General features: G+C 38.2%; 1 protein-coding gene across 2 annotated transcripts in view; it reads left to right on the forward strand.

Annotated features, from left to right (window-relative positions):
* doc2b (double C2-like domains, beta) overlaps window positions 1-18,475 on the forward strand; it is a 182,789-nt gene that overhangs the window by 77,422 nt on the left and 86,892 nt on the right. The window lies entirely within an intron of this gene.

The raw sequence follows: 18,475 nt of genomic DNA on the forward strand, positions 1-18,475 counted from the left end.
CCCTCTTCTTGAAATAAGTTGTATTTAAGCCTTTGGCTACAGATTCCTGACTTTCTCCATCCAGCTTCCTACTGAAGTATAGCTTTTCTGTAATCCAGTAGACTGCTGTTAAATCTATTGAAGAATAAAACTCAATATGAGGATTAAAAATGTAATATTGCACAGTCTGCTTGTTGTGATGTCAGCAAAAACACTCCTTAAAGGAAAAGTCCACCCAATAATAAAAATTCATTTACTCACCCTCAAGTTGTTCCAAATCTGCATACATTTCTTTGTTCTGATGAACACATAGAAAGAAATTTTGAAGATTGCTTGTGACCAAACAGTTCCTGGCCACCATTGACTACCATAGTAGGAAAACTTCTTCATCAACTTATTTGTATATAAACTCTATTTGTTGCGTTGAACCCAAAATAATATATTTTGAAGAATGTAGGATAGCAAACAGTTCCGGTGCACTTTTGACTACCGTTGTATTTTTTTCCTACTATGGTAGTCTTTGGTGGCCAGCAAATGTTTGGTTACAAGTAAATTATTATAGAATTTGAATTTTTGCGTGAACTATGCCTTTAATGCTGTAGTGCACTTGTTAGGGGAGATTCTGAACTGTGTTAGTTTCACTTGCGGATCTAGGGGTGGGGCCACAGGGGCACCAGTTGAAATCTTATTGGCCCCTGAAATGCCCCTGTCCTCTCAGGGCCTGTGTAGCCTACACCTGATATGCATTTTGGTCGATCGGATCACAAGTGGACAACGCTAAATACAGGTGTAAACGGGGTGTGAAACATTTCGAGTTTGTCGACTTTCTACTACTTCCAGAAGAAGTCGAAAACGCATTCGACCGGATTGTGTTTGTGGTGTAGACACTCACGTGGTTGAAGGTGCTCGAGCAACCACAAATGGCCGCCTACTCTCTGCGTGCCAGCCAGACAGGATTTAAACTTTACCGTGTCATGAAAAATTGTCCGCTTAGGACCCAATTTAGTAGGTAGTTGTAATGCCTGATCACAAAGTTGTTATCTCGATATGTTGTTATATGGCTAACCTGTCATGGATTTTGGTTTGTGTTTTTTGTTTACCTTGTGTCTATATATACCACAGTGTTTCATGTGTCTGGGGTTGGTTTTTGAATGTATGTATATGGGTTTCCGAGTCATGTTTTCTGTCTTATCGTTTCATGTCATGGATTATTGTTCACGTTTGGATTCATTCATAGATCCTTCGCCCAGTTTCATGATTTGGGCAAAGTAACCGAAGCTGCGTTAGCTTCTAGCGAGCTAAATACGCTGGGTAAAATAAAAAACATTAAAATAACATGTTAAAATGTTTACGAAAAACATATGAGCATACAGTATAAGCTTGATGTAATATACACGGCAGTATTTTTGGGTCAACATCTGCTTAACAAACAAAAAACATCACTTTTGATATTTTAAAATTACCATGGTTTTATTATAGTAAATAACTAAAACGCCAAGAACGAGGTTTGTTTGATTTCACTACCCATATCCTCATCTATGTACTATTATATGAAGCATTTAGTGAAAAAGACAATAATAGTCATTTTAACAAAGTACTAGCAACATAAATGGTAATGTAATTTTGTAAGAATTGCAATCAGGCGCTAAAAAGAGTACCCATTAGAAGTTATTTTAGGCAAAAGAAAGGGGACCGATTTCGAGAGGACACTCGATTTGTCATGAAACCGGCTAAAGACCTAAAATGTTGTTTTTAAGACATACAAAGCACAATGTTTTCTCACCATTCCAGACTTCTAACACACACAGTGTTCGGCGCAGCCATCGTGTAAATGCTGAACCGATGTTAATTCGAGTTTTCCCTCTTTCATGATCCAGACGATTTTTCGTCATTGCTTGCTTTTTCAAAAACTGACTTTCGTTTTGTAGATTTACTTGTTGTCGGTTCCGCAGGAAAGTTTGATTGTTGCTGGTTGTCCGCCATTCTCCCTACATTGACACAGCGGACGTGAGTGCGCTGATGACGTATGATGTCTGTGTGAATAGGGTGCGCAGTGGTATGCAAAATACGTTGGCTGAAAATGTACACATGACCAGTCACAGCGTTCTGCCAGAACGTTTTCATTGGGCGAATGTGTTTTGGTCCTACGCCTTTCACAGACGATATATAATTATAAAAAATGTATATGACCACAATACTTCTTGATTGCTATCAGGATGTAAAGAGATTTCCAACCAACATGACAAAAAATGTTTCTGGACAGGATCACCTATCCTGCCTTTAACTTCTCTTTGTCTAACGTTAGAAAGCTAGTCAGCTCAGGGCTCACGTGTGTGCCCGATAGCCACTGTTAAAGATGCTCGAGACAGTTGACGAATTTGTGACTTGCCCGATCAGGCCGCGCTCTTCCTTTCTCTCCGTGTCTTCTTGTGCTTGAAGGGACAAATAGATGCAGAAGTATGTCAAAATACCCGACTTGACGAGTATGCTTGAAAACAGTCAGTTAAGTAAATGTCATTTTTATGTAAAACAGTGAAGAATATCTGAAAATATTATTTTGCATTTTGATTAGGCTATTGCATTTGATTATATCTGTATCTGAACACCATTAAGCCTAAAAACCTAAAGCAATGTTTATTTATATTATGTGCTGCTATAGCTTGTCATTTTTCGTTCCTTTGTTATTATTTACTGAATGCATGCAGCGTAAAAACAGCTGTGGCGACCCCTGATAACGGGAGCAACCCGTTATCTTATTTATTGACTGTTTACTTGTCTTTAATAACGTTTGAACTTTATATTTGTTATTTCAATAGTTTTTGCTGTGGTATTAGATTGTATCTATTTTGGTGTCATATAAGCTTGCTAATTAGAATACAAGGTAACATGATGGGTCAAAAACAACGATAACAACAACTATTTAATATTTTTGTGGCAGGGCCAGTGAAAATGTTAGCAGTGCAAGTAAAAATTTTAATCACTCCCTGGGTTAAAGTAAACAGAGTTTAGAGCTAATCTAGGGTTTGTTGATCCTACTTTTATATTCATTCGAGTTGTGTTGCACCACTTAAATTTACACAAAGATTAACAAATCGTGGATTAAAACTTTAACCTGTATTTAAACTGTCGTCTGCGATTAATTTTGTCCACCATGATGGATGCGCCTGTTCGGGATTTCCATAGAACGGACCGGACCACAATTTAGACAGGGCGCCCAGAATAGATACCGGTGCCACTGGTGCCGCTAAATAGGGCTGGACGATATGGCCAAAATTGATATTGAAATATATTTCTTCATTTCGGTCGATACGATATAATTCCGATAACGATATGAACAATATTACAAAAAGGAAAAATGTAAGCTATAAGTTGAGAGAGCCCTCTGATATGAACAATAAAATGCTGATCAAAATCATTCTAGATGCCAGCAGTGTGCAAAGCTACATATAATACGAATAAAATCTTTCTGTATAGGACTGTGCCGTTACCTTGTGTAAATATCAAATATTAGAATCATGTTACCAGTAAAAGAGAGAATAACTTCTCTAAATGTGCTTCAAAGCGTAATTCCATAACTTCAAAATGCTTTAAAGCATGGGCGTATCTTCTAAGCTCTATGGGGGCACATGCCTCCTATTACTTGAAACTTTTTTCTTGAAAGCCTGCTTTTGACATATTCATCTAAATTAATAATCTTCAATTATTAACCGAATTTTATGCAGTTTTTTGTCAAAACTTTATACAAGATTTGCCATGCTCTCCTGCAAGTTGACATTAAGAACCATTTAAATTAGTGTCAGTGTCTTTCATAGGTCCTACAGTATGTTTCAGTTTCTTAGCTATAAAAAACTGTACGAAATTTGCCATTCTGTCCTCGAAATTGACATTGAGAACTGTTTAAACTTGTTCGTGTTTATTTTCCGACAAAACGTGTATTTAAGCCGAAATGAGATGATCCGTTATAACTTGTGCACACACCATGAACACAACAGCATTTAATCCTTGAATTTGAAGTCAAGACTTTCTTTACAAACACCTCATTATGAATGGAGATTTCAAAGCGGCAGTGGCCACCGGACGAGAAGCATAGCGCCACGCGTCACGTCTACAACGCGCGTCGGATGCGTACCTTATGCATGCGCGTGCTCGATCAGGTTCCAAGTTTACTCCCGACGCAGGATGGGCCACATTTAACTATTTTTATTCTGTTTGAGTTAAAAACGTGTACCTCTTAATCGTTAATCAATGAATAGGTAACATTAGTTCGTGGCTGGATGCTGCAGGAAGGAAACAGACCCGAGCAGACATGGATTTTTGCACGCATACGGTTGATGTCTGGCTGTGTCGCTTTTACAAGCATTAGTAAGTTGCAGATTAATTTTGTAAATGAATATATGGACAAAAATGATCAATGTTAAACTTTAACTAGAGATTTATACTGGGGCACGACGGAGTGCCGCTCCATAACACCAGTAGCCGCTGCCGCAGAGCGAGGGCTCAGACCCGGACGTGTAATGTATCTTGAATAATAATGTATATTGTTTATATCTGTGTTTTATTAATTTCTATTTTTATTTACAATAAACACATCACTGAAGCATTACATGACGCTTATGTATCTGTATCTGATCATTTTCCCACACATTTTATTATAGATGTGTTTTTTATTATTTAAACCTCCTCAGTAGCAAGTTTAAAGTTAATCCATATCTCTGAGATAAATCAGAGTTTAAAATAAAGGAGCAACAGGATTAAAGTTAATCTAGATTTACTGTCAAATTAAAACCTGGATAAAATGATATCTTAAATATGAACCTGATTGTTTTGAAACGAGGTTTACAGTTTGGTGCAACAGAATTATTAAATAAACCTTGATTTAATCTTGATTTAAGACCAATGTTCCCTCTAATTTTTTACAGCACTGAGCACATTTTTTTTTCTGTGAGCGCAAATTTTAAAGCTGTGAGCAACCTGAGCAAACATCTTCATTGAACACACAGTCTACACAAGAGGTGCATGTTAATAGGCTATAGTTTGGTAGATTGCTTACCCCCCTATATTAATAGTCCCTTCCCTTCTGTTAACAAAATTCAGTGTAGCTAATATATGACAGTACCGTATTTTTAACCAAACACATTTTATTAAACCACATTTCATTTAAACCATATACAAACAACATAGTGCTTCTTCAGTCCTTTCTTGAATGTGCAGGTCTGTGAAGATTAGAACCTCTCCCAAAACAGCATCTAAAGACAAAGATGCACAACAATAATAAAAACAGTATAGTTTTACTTCAATTATTATAGAACGTCTTATAGTTAGTTGCCTAACATTTAAGCAAAATTTTAAGCTTTATTGAGCTAATTAATAACTATTTAAACATAATATTTAGAGTTATATTGAAATTGCTATCTCAGTCAATATTAAAAATACTGTCCAAGTGCATTATAAAATGTATTATTAAGATACTGTTATACCCTACCTCTTTAGTCCTTTCTTGACTGGCTGTACAGGTCTGTGGAGATTAGAACCTCTCTTAAAACAGCATCTAAAAACATAGATGCACCATATTAATAAAAACTATAGGGTCTAGTTTTACTTCAGTGATTAAAGAACTTGTCATAGTAACCTAACATTCAGGAAAAATTTAACGCTTTAATCAGCTAATTAATAACTGCTTAATACTGTCCATGTCCAAGTCAAACACATTAAGTGACTTTTATAATGTATTTTTACTATACTGTTATTTTTTTATGTATTTATTTGTTAATAAAGAAACGTACCTTAAAACCTTTCCCGTCTGTCCTTGTCTCCTTTCCAGTGATTGTAGACCTTGTCCAGATTTATAGGGCCCTCTGTTTGTGTAGTCCGGATTCTCATAAGCTGATCCAAGTGGGCGGTCTGCAGGCGGTTGCGTGAATTTGTCTTGATTAGGGTTGGGAATCGAAAATCAATTCCAATTTGGAATCGGAATCGAAAGGCTAGGAATCGGATCGGAATCAAAAGGAATAGGAATCGAATACTTGAGATTAAAATTTGAATTCCTCTCATCAATTCCTGTGTGCATATTTTCAGAAAAGTACATGCGTTGCATGATCTGCTGATATCTCAATAAAAGCCCTTATGAAAATTATTGATATTTTTTACTATAGTAAGCATAGTTTAGCTATAGAATTTGCATTAAAAGCACAGAAATCACAAATTAACCATAGTTGTATTATAGTAACTGCAGTTTAACCATGATGTAGTTCAACTATGATAATACAAATTGTAATAAATCAGAAAAGGTGTGTTTCTATGTGTAAATATACACAAAACGGTGCTCAGAAATATATAAATATATTTTGCAAACAAGTCAATAAGCAGGCTAAATGACCATACAGGTTCATATCTAAATGTTTACTTCAACTGTGGAATCGAAACTGGGAATCAATAAGAATCGAAATCGATAAGCAGAATCAGAATTGGAATCGGAATCGATAAAATTGAAACGATTCTCAACCCTAGTCTTGATACGATTCATGAGACTGAATCCGCGTTCACAGTCTGCACTAGACGCTTGGAATGTCCCGCAAATGTCAATCAACTGTGCAAGCTCAGTGAAATCCTGACTTTTTAGTGTCCAGGTTACCATCTCGCCAAATGTCTGCAGCGCCCCCATCTTTCGTTGTTCCTTGACGGTGAACTTGAAATCCTTGTACTGCTGACAAATACTCGCAGTTGCTGACTCGTCTGTTTGTTTTAGAAAAGCGTGGAACTTCTCTGTCAGTCTGGTTACATAATCTGTACCATAATCAAAATCCAGTGCTGAATCCAGTGTTTCTAGGCTAAAAGCAGACCATTCTTTAAGCTCACCTTCAGGAAATCGAGCATCAAGATGGTCACAGACTTTATGCACAAACAGAATAATGTTCGTTGTATTTACTGAACTGTCACTTTTTTCTAACAGCTCATTCACTCGATTGCTCCAGTAAACATGCTGCCCAAGATACTGAGATCGAAGTTTTTCCATTTTAGCTCTGGCATAGCAATGAGCGTCAATCGTGGTAAGATTACTTCGCTGCAAGGAGACACAGAGCTGAGCTAGTTCTTCCAACACATCCCCAAGCACAGTAATTGCAACTCTGTACTTCGGATCAGACAGTTTTTTGAGACAGTATTTCGCAATCGGGTCGTCGTTGTTTGCTTCTTTTGTGCAGTACTCTGTTAACAAACTGTAGTTTCGCAAAAACGAATTTACAGCTTGGTGACGCGACAGCCAGCGAACCTCGTTCAGCGGTCTAAAAGACAGTGAATCCACTTCTAAAACATCTGCCAACTCATTGAATTTGCCTTTCTTCACAGAAGACCTACTAAACGTTGAATATACTGTCCTGAGAAGTGTTTCGACTTCCTTCATCAACGGCACGCCTTTCCAAGCATCATCAATTCCCAAATCCTCTCTATGAGCAACACAGTGTTGTTCTGTAAGGTGCGGTATTTGCCGTCTCAATATTGCAGTGACTCCATTATGTTTACCTAACATGACCGATGCACCGTCAGACGTTAACATTACCATTTTCTGCAAATCAAGTCCTTGATGCATATAGAACTTCATTATAGCATCCGCAATATCCTGGGCGCTACATCCTGCCAGCTGAATGATGCCAGCAAAAACAGTTTTGTAAGCGACTTGTTTTTGTTCCCTAAACTTAATGTAAAGAACGAGCATTTTATGCACTGTAATATCTGTGCTTTCGTCCACTATCAGTGTGTGAGCATAGGCATTTCTCACACGTTCCATAGTCTCAGCTTGTACAACTGCATTAATTGACTCCACAAATTCAAATGCATAGTTTTTACTTCTCCAGCTGTCGGGAAGGCTAACGTATTTCGCCAGATGATTATGAATTTCTTGAACAGACAGCATTGACGAGTTCATTTTGATGGCAAGAAGCACATTATCGATCAAGATTTTAATTTGTTCAGGGTTTGACTTGTTCTTATTGGCGAGGTCGGTACGTTTTTCTCTTGATTCTCTCGACTCCCCTAGAAGCTGGTTAATCGAAGTTCCATGCTTTTGATTATACAGTGATTTCACAGCATCAGTGTGACATTTTTGTATTAAGTGGCGTTTTAGGTAGTCAAGTTTCCACTCTGTCCACGTTTTCCCGGTTGAAAAGTCTCCTTTGATTTTAGCTTGGGAGCAAATTTTGCACACAATCCCATTAGCTCCGTGGATGAATATGTCGGACAATTTAACCGATTTACCAGGACCATCACTTGTGTCTGTTTGAACTATTTCATTTAGCCATTCTTGTTTGAAAGTCAAACAAACCTTTTTTTTGGGATGTTGCAGAGGTAACGTTTCTTCTTTTCGTTTCGCCATTGCAGTGTCCCGAGTGGATGCCTGCCATCTGCGTGGTCTCAAACTACGCTGCGCGGGAGTCTGGTGCAGCGTGTGCGGCCATTAAGGGGACTTAAGGGGAACATTGTTTAAGACTAATCCTTGTTGGTGCAACCCACCCTAAATCTCTGTTTATCATCAATAAACCTGCATCACATCATCCTCTAACTCATCTCCAGCGTTTTGTTCAGAAACCTGGTAGTGCCAGACGCTGTAAGAAAATGTTGCCACAGATTAATTAGGCAAGTTTAAATTTAACAACCATTTTCTTTTTCAATTGACATATCCTAGAATTTTCAGTTCAACAAATCTAAAAAAACTCAAACAAAAGGCTGTCAACAGCCACCATTTAGCAGCTAGTAATTTCATTAATTGCCAGTTGTATAACACATCTTATTTGTTTCAACCGAAAGGCCTCAAAACTCTTCTCTCTATTTTTTGAAATGCACCACAAGAACAACTGCTGTATATTCACAGTAAGAGCATGATCTTGTTTTGTAAATGTAGCAATTTTGGTCATTATTTCCACACATTGGAAGTAATATTGCTGGAGCCCACTGACTGCCACATGCAGCTATTTTTATTGTCAATAAGGTTATGTTTGTCAGTTGTAATAGAGAAGAATTTTATTAGCTTGGAGTTAGGATAGCTGAAAGAAAGAGCTGACATTGGCTGTTTACAACCCACATGCGATTCTGACAGCTGAACAAAAGAAGATACAGCAGTAGTCATTTAAATCATTGTTCACTTGCCAAATATTTAAAGTAATAGTCAGATGCACTAGTAAATAATAATTATACAACAGATTAAAAAATGATACATTGTACAGTGCTGTAAGTTTGAGTCCATCCTAAAGTCAAGTTTTGCTATAGAGAGATGAGCTGCTTATGTCAGACACAGAAATCTTTTACAGAACAAGTGTGCTATTGGTTATTTATATTTTAGTTGTTCAGATGAGTTTGTCAAAAAATCCAATACACTTAACATTAAATAAAGGAAGGACATTTGTAATATTTCAGAATATGAATTATGAATTAGAATTCATATGAATCACTCAGAAATGCTAAACCACCCAAAACTCCTTAAAAACCACCTAACAGCCTCTAACATCCTAGAAACCAACTAGTCAAGGCATAGTGACCACCCAGAACACCCGAGAAACCACCTAGTAAAGCCATTGTGACCACCTCTAACACCCTAGAAACCACCTAGCAACGCCATAGTGACCACCCAGTACACACTAGAAACCACCTAGTGGCGCCATAGCGACCACCCAGTACACCCTAGAAACCACCTAGCAACGCCATAGTGACCACCCAGTACACACTAGAAACCACCTAGTGGCGCCATAGCGACCACCCAGAACACCCTAGAAACCACCTAGCATAGCCATAGTGACAACCCCTAACACCCTAGAAACCACCTAATAATGCCATAGCGTTTACACAGAACACCCTAGACTTAGCATAACTGTCTGCTTACAATTAGTCAGAACCCTTTAACAACTGGATAGAAACACCATGGTAACAGTTCATAACACCCTAGCATTTTTACTCAGAATATTTCCCAAAAAACACAGCTGACGTTTTCTCCAGAAAATGTAAAAATCTATTTTCTTTGCTGGAATTGCTACCAGAGACTTGGTGATTACAAACCCTGAACTCTATAGACATTCTCTGGCTCTGTCAATAGATTGACTGAGCAGGGCCAGAGGTGTAATTGACTTGAATCAGCGACACATCTACAGGCTGTCTGGAAACACTGAGGATTTTTAGCATAATGAACAGGGGAGTGCCTGTTAACACATTATCGCATCGCTTTTATTGTTTATGCTCCATTTTCAGTCCTCATGTTCAGTCATCTACTGCAGTGTTTTTCCTGCTCATTATGCATAATGTGAAGAGAAATTGCCAGGTATGAGATTTAAAATAGATTTATTTTATAGACTGTTTTTAATGTTTATACAAGATGCCTCTTGCCAAGACAAAGAACAAATTTTAGTTAAACGGCAATAAGCAATGCATTTAACTTAAAGGAGCAATGTGGGATTTTTAGGAGGATCTATTGACAGAAATGCAATATAATGTACAAAGCTATTTCTTTAGAGGTGTCTAAAGACCTTACGTAATGAACAGTTATGTTTGTATTACCTTACAATAAGCTATTTCTGTCTACAGAGCGGGCCTACATACATTGAATTCGCCATGTTGCGCCGCCATGTTTTGTACAGTAGCCCTAAACGGACAAACAGCTCTACAAAACGCGTTTCCTCTCCCTCTACCCTGCAGTACGTAGTTCGGTTGTCCCTGACTTTACAAAGGGGGGAAAACGTCTACTAACTTACTCCTGACTGCTATCTTGCTGTCAGATCAAACCACTTTAACAGCGTTGCTATTTACTGTTAGCTAGCTGTGCCGTCAAACGTGCTGTGCAATGAAATACTTAGCTTAGACCACGCAAATAATAATGCAAATGAATAAAATAAGCGAAGACGACACAAGTATATAAGCAGCACACTGGTTTCAGATAAACAATGACGCTCAAAACTGCTCCGTTACACAGCTAATATTACAACAACAACATATCTTGGTTCTAACAAACAGAAAAAACAATGTAACTCACATACTGATTCGAATCAAAGCAACCTTCTCGGGGGTGATTTTTAGACGATCTTTCTCTCCAACGTTTCTCTGCTGGAAAGTGTCTTCATAGGTAGCTATGAGTACAGTATCTCCACTAAAAACCTTAGTACCTTAGACTCTTTATTTTATGTAATAAATAGGGTATCGCTCTTTCTAGTCTTTCTAATGCCCGCAAAATCTCTTCCCTGAGTCAACATGAGAAGACACGCTGTCTCAGCCGACGACATCTTTTTGTACTGTGGTGGCCACCGTCGTGTTTCGAAAAGGACATGTGGGCGGAGGACTGAAAAATCGGTTGCAATTCTCAAACTCAACGCTAGTGGCCACCATAAATCCCACTCTAGACCTTTAAGTGATGTTACTGGTAATAGTGAAGTATGTAGCAGTATTTTACTAAGACCTTATAGGGATATTGTTTGGTTGCAAATTGTGATATAAATTCCCCGCAAACCCAAGACCTGAGGAAAGCTTTTGCCTTGAATTCCTAACACTGGGTTCACACCAAACGCGAATTAAAAATCTGACTATTCACTAAAAAACTAATTTGCACAAACAAAGATTTCTGGGAGCATGGCTTTGTTTTAAATTAACCAAATGCAATGTGTTTTCCAAAGGAGCCGAGTTCTTATGCACGTATGGTTTTGTTGATGTTCTGTACCCGACTCTTAATGCAGAACCTCTAAGGGAGGTCGACCGTTTCCTCCCTGTGTGCCGTTTCATCACCACTTATCAACCCAATTACCGTGGTTCCATCAGTCAATTTGATACGTGTTGCTGAACAGTTTAGGTTAAGTAACTCTGGCCACGAGCAAGAGCAGCTGTGCTAATAGTGCACTTAGAGCAGCTTGTGTTACCTATTTCTGTAACTCATCACAACTGTTAAAAACACATGCAGGCATTGCCTATTACAGGGAAAAATTCACTTGAAAGTCTGCCTCTTATTACAAAATTCTGAGTAACTGTGCGCAGGCATTCTGAAAAAACAGCCGTCCACATGTCTATGCACCCCAGACGGCAGACTGCATTTGGGGAGTCATGGATAACTCTGCAAGTTTAACTCTTTACAAACACTTCTCTTCAGAAGAGAATATGAAAAGAATCATTTTCATCTTTTATTCCACCGAGTCTTAGTTTTGGAGCGTTGTGTATCTCGTAGGATCTGCAGTCATCCATCAGTCTCTATCTGACATCTTTTCTCCCATCCATCTAATGCTTCTGGCTATTCCGGTGTAAAAACCTAATGCGCCACATGCTGCAGTCATAAATATTTATTCACTGATATGGGCCGTGTTGCATTCTCATGAACGAAAACAAAGTTGATTTTAGCACTGACAGTTACTAAGGATGATGGAGATTTTGTAATAATATAGGCAGATTGGTTTGCACATTCTATGCTATTATACACGTACACCTCAGTTGTGACCTGACTAATGTGTAGAAGTAAGTGTACTAGGGGTTGAACAACCTTAGATTTTGTGATAAAAGTCGATGACGTCATTAATAACTAAAATAAGAGCTAGGGAATGTTTTGCAACAAGATTTGATGGGTGTGTGCGGGCTGCGGGAGAATGGAGGGACAAGCGCTGCTTACGCGTGCGGTATGAATGCTCTCATCTGTTAACATGTGCGGCGAAAAAAATACGCACTGCTTACGCACTGCATACACGTGCGGTGTGAAACGGGAGTAAGGCTTTACCTGCGAGCTTTTGCGACATCAGAACAAATCGTGAATGTTGCGGACGAAAACAGGACACATTTTGAATGATGCGTGCGGAATCAGGACAAGATAACATATATTATTGGCAGGAGTGTGTGACAGAATCCCGCTGAACCGGGTGGGAATGACATCCGTACATCGCGCAGGTCCTTGGAACAGTCAGCTGTCTTCTTAAAGGTACAGTGTAAAAAAATCACATGACCCGCGACTAGTCAACATCAAGCTTTAAATGTCACGCCAGAGCATTAATGTCAACAACCCCTAAAGTGTACTGTTGAATTTATTTTGTTTACGAATGTTTTTCAGTTCTATGGTGTAATTTATTTCCCCCAGCAGGTAAATACTACTCAAAACATATTTTTCTGGTAACTGCTTTAAAGGGCATCTCTCAAGCAGACCCCTGTTGTTCTCGCTCATTTATTAAGTGCATATCTGTTAATAATTTCAGATGCACAGCATGACGTCACCATGACTAACATCCTGAACACATCTAAACGCAATAGAAAAAGAATGTTTGTTAAATCTAGACATTGTGATACATTTGTGTTGTATTAAAATAGTCTTAAACTATAAAAAAATTAATGGAAAATGTACTGTTAATCTAGCAGTATTATACGTTAATTTTACAGACATTTCTGTTAACGCTAAAACACAACATGGTGCAAAATTTTAAATACATAAACACCTGTAAAAATGAATACATACATTCCTTCATATTAATATAGTATATTGTGCCCTAATTTTGTGAAAATTTTTTTACAGTGTATTTGATGTTTTTTTATTATTCAATACATGCAGTAGATTGCCGATTTTTTTAAACCACCATACGTGTCACGAATCTCAGGTATGGACTATGGCAGGAAAGAACCCAATTGCAGGCAGCGGGAGTACAGGGAGAACAAAAAGACTTTATTTTAACAATAAACATAAAACAAAAACCCGCGATGGGGTGAAAACAAGAACAAGATAACAATACAAGCAATAGAGACGTAAACTAACTTAACACTAGACTCACATAAACTTGACAAGGACTAAACTAAACTAAACACTTACTACAACAGACAAAACAGCAACAAGAGGCACAGGCATTACGGGGAACGTAGAACGCACACCATACACATACAATGACCGACACAGGACAATGAAACATGAGGGTATTATATAGGGTAAGACAAACGAGGGATAATGACACGGGGCAGGTGTGGGTAATCAAACACTCAGGGAAAGATAACAAGGAAACAAGAGGAGCAGGGCCAATGACAAGACACTGGAGAGAACGTATATTATTGTCAAAAGGACAATAATATGTTTCTCTCCACACATAACCAAAGGTTTTGTCATGACTCTGCTACAGGACCAAGAAAAACAACTAAATGAAGCAGAGCCATGACAATACGCTCATTAAATGTAGCTATTTTATAGGCAAGTAGTTAAAAGAAATCTATACTGCACTTCTCAATCATGTTACAATACTCTTTCTACCTAGATTTAATGAATAGGATGTGAATTGTAAAGCTATTAAGCACAACCAATCATAAATTAATAAATAAAATCTCAGTACCATTATGTACTATAAGCACGTAATAATAACTGGTTTGGCAATAATAATAACAACTAAAGCACTATGTTTTCTTTTATTGGCCTATGATCAGGGCCGGATTATCCAATGGGCATTATGGGCCCAGGGGCCCATGCGCACTTGGGGCCCAATCAAGGGGAAGGAAATTTCACATTACAGTGTTTCCGCTATTTTCATTCTGCCGTGCGCTTCTCTGGCACATGGAGGTGCGCATACAAAACAGTGTTTCTAACTTAGGACGTCTGTCTCTTGATTTAACTTTTACAAGCACGCTAGCGGCTTTTGTTTAGAAGCGCATAGCGACAAATCTAGCAACTTCTTGGGTAAACCTTAAATTTCATTCAGTGGGAAAATGTCGCCAGTGCTGCCCCGCGAGTGCGAGGTCTCTCTTTCTCGGCGCAGGCATCCCCTCTCCCGGCATCACTCTGTACAGTGAGCGGCAGGAAGAAGCATCACATATAATTCACCGTGCGACAGGTGACTCTTGAATGAAATGAGTAGCCTATGGCGTTTCCAACAACCTGTCACTGTTATTGACTGTTTGGATATACAAACATGAACACAGTTCGTCTGTAAATATGCAAATGGTTACCTAGTCGGAGGCTGTGTGAAAGAACATAGCCAAAATATTGTCAAAACTGACAATAGAAACTGAAAATATGTCGATGAGAACTGCTTTATTGTTGTAAATATAATCTATGAATTGAATAGGCCTACCCTCACAGTGGTATTTGGTGAATTTTATATTGATATAATGATGATCAGGTCTGCCTTACTTTACCAATATTTAGCCTTCATTATTAGATAATCCACAGTGCTTTTACATACATTGCAAAATGTATACATACACACAAATATTATGATGTCGCAATACAGGTATATAGGCTAAAGAAGTAGTATAGGCTACTTATCATATTCGTTAATGCCGTTTAACACATTACTCGCCTACATAAGAATGTGAGTCGTGAGGTGCTTGTTACACAAATAAAGTTTAACAAATTGACAAATTACTCTTATAGTATAATCATTGACAAGAAACTTCTCTGAATTCTTAATCCGGGCCTGCCTATGATCATTCTTTGAGACACAGCCAGAGAAACCAAAGTGGGTTTTTTCTTTGTTCTTTGTCTTGAATGGCCTTGCTGATTCTTATTTGCTCCACAACCATCTCCAAACGTTCCCCCAGCGCATTGGAGCCTCATATGAATGACATTTGATCTCGGCAAAGGGCCGAAACAGACAGTATCCACTAACCCATTTTATCCCCTACACAAGCCAGATTGAATTAAGAACCATGCCCGTAAAGAGCCAATATGGACAGGTCATGTTATGAATTGCACATGAAACGAAAATAGAGAGAGAAAAATGTGCAGTAGTATTTAATCTGAGATTCTGTCAGAAGCATTAATGAAATGCATTACATTTTACAGCATCGCAGTCATTTAAAGGAATAGTTCACCCAAAAAATGTTCCCCGTTGACTTTCCATAATAGTAATAACAGTTACTATGGTCAAGTCAATGGGGACCATTTTTGGGTGTACTATTCCTGTGAACACAATTTTCTGGCTGATTTTAAATTACATTTGCAAATGTACATGTTACAATGGTTGTTCATTACCACCCCACTCGGTTACAGTGTTGCACAGAAAAATAACCGTGAATATTAATTTGCAACAAGCCTGGCTCTTCGGCATGAAGTCTCAGTTCACCAATGAACTATTTATCCAATCTCCGCTATGTTCACAGCCATATTTCTGCTCCAGACTTTAGAATCAATAAATTAACAGCAGGTACGTTATCAACGTGACAAATGGTGGTTGCTGTGCTATTTTTCTTGTTACGCACTCAGTGGAGGTAATCGAACTTTTCCCTGCTTTTTTTATTCATTTATTTGTTTTTTTGAGGATGAATCTTCCAGAAGCACAAAAAAGGATCTCCAGACTGAATTACAGAAATAATGAACTTCGTTCTCGTTATTATCTCGTTAACTATTTCCCATTGAAGAATTATGGCGAGCATGTGGCAAATCTTAATTACTTGAGTAAATGAATAAGGTTTTGTTTGGTAATGATGCAAAGTTTCACAAATCACAAACAACCTTTTAAAAACCTGGTTTGAAAACATTGTATGTCTTACTGATATCCCTCACTCATTTTTTGTACGTTTCCCTTCCGTTGTTAAAAATGACAATTGAAAGCATTGCATTGTCATTTTGTTTAGGTCCCATAAGAGAGCGCATCAGGAAATGTGAGAATGGCTTTTCCTTACAATTTATCATAGCTGTAAAGCGGCAGACAGGTTGAATAGGCAGCACTGATGCAATATTTCCCATATTCCCCAATATTCCCTCCACCATATCTTTATTTATTTTGACAGACCAGTTATGACACTCAGTTTAACAGCAGTTCGTGTATATGAGGGTCATGAATACTTAAGTAATGAATGCTGCATTATAGGTTATGAATAATGGGACTTCTGGTCTTCTGGTATTTGTAGTACTGTTGGTCGCTACATTGCAAGAATGCATACTGTATGACCAGTTTGTATGGACGCTAATATACAAAAATAAGAGACCATTTCAAAATTATTTTCAGTTTTTCTGAATTTCCTATTTCTAGGTATTCGCTGATGTATTTGAAATAAAAATGGCGTTTCTGTTTGCAGTTATTTGCAGACACTGAAAACAGGAGAAACAGGTCAAATTCACTTTTCATTTCATTCATATTCACTTTTAAGCAACAGAACAGTAATGTTTGTACATGAATTTAGGAAAAGTTCAAAAGTCTTTTTTTATGTGATAACCTGGATTATTATCACAGTTTTCATGCGTCTTGTCATGCTGTCAGTCTTTCACATTAGTGTTGGATGACTTTGTCACTCCTGAGGTTTGATTTTGTTGAAATTCAACAGACAGTGAACTGAAATGGCTACAATACATCTAGAATGAAAATTTGGAATGGTCTCCAAATGTTCTCCCTTCAAAAAGCATTTCTCTTTTTTTAATCCAGTAGTGAAGACTTTCGGTTTCAGAATTTTGATCCATGCCCCGAATTTTTGGTTTTCAGCTAAGAATTTTCCTATTGGTGCATCATAAATCTATTAAAGGGATGGTCCACTGAATAAAATGAACCATATAAATAAATAAAAATGTTGTCATCATTTATTTGCCATCATGTTGTTTAAAACCTGTGACTTCTGTGAAAAGAAGATGTTTCGAAAAATTTCTTAGTGGCATTATGTCCATAAAATAACATTCAATGTTCCAAATATCTTCTTTTGAATTCTGCAAAAGAAAGAAAAACCTACAGGTTTGAAATGACATGGAGTCATTTTGGAGTGAACTATCCCTTTAAAATCTGCCACAGTAATATAATATCTTCATTTGTGGCAATTGTCTGCATATTCACACAAAGCATGTCTAGCACAGCCTTATCTCATCTGCACCTAGACTCCATTTCTATCTGGATTATTCCAGGCAAGCTGAAACATGTGACTTCAGGCACTTTAGGCATTTAGCATCTGTTGCTCTTGATCGTGCTGGAGTTTATTGTTTGTGTCGTGGGTTTATTCACTCACCCATCTGAGGGGCACACAGCCTCTCTCGCTATCTGAAACAGATGAACTAATAGCATAATTAAGAAGCCGCGCGCCCGGTTCCTGTTTACCGTCATGTTGCTAAGCAGTGACATCAGCCAATCCGTCCCTCTGTATAATCCTGTGCCCTCCCTCTCTCTCTCTCTTTCTCTCTCCCCGTCTCTCCCACATGCATTTATCGCTGTAACAGTCTTAGTGTGCTGTAGTGGTCTGAGCTCAGCTCACAGGCAGACGGCATGACCACAGCGTGCAGCCCGCAGCCTCTCATGTAGCCCACCGCTGCGATCGCAAACTCTCACATACACATACACACATGCACTTACACACAAAGCTGCTCTTCAGGGACGCAAAGACATCATCAGAAAGCTGAAGATTCTACTTTAGAGGGGACTCTTTTACTTTTCCTGGTCTTTTACCTAACATTTTCCTTTTTTTTTTCTTTTTTATACCTGTTACCACCCACCCTCCCTTTTGCTGGGTTCAGGGGTGGTGGCACATCCTCCAAAGGGCCGCATGAATGACACAACGCAAAGGCGAGAAGACAACCATCAGCATACAGGAGCACATGGCCATTGAT

Source organism: Triplophysa rosa, linkage group LG2, assembly GCF_024868665.1.
Source record: "Triplophysa rosa linkage group LG2, Trosa_1v2, whole genome shotgun sequence".
Lineage (NCBI taxonomy): Eukaryota > Metazoa > Chordata > Actinopteri > Cypriniformes > Nemacheilidae > Triplophysa > Triplophysa rosa.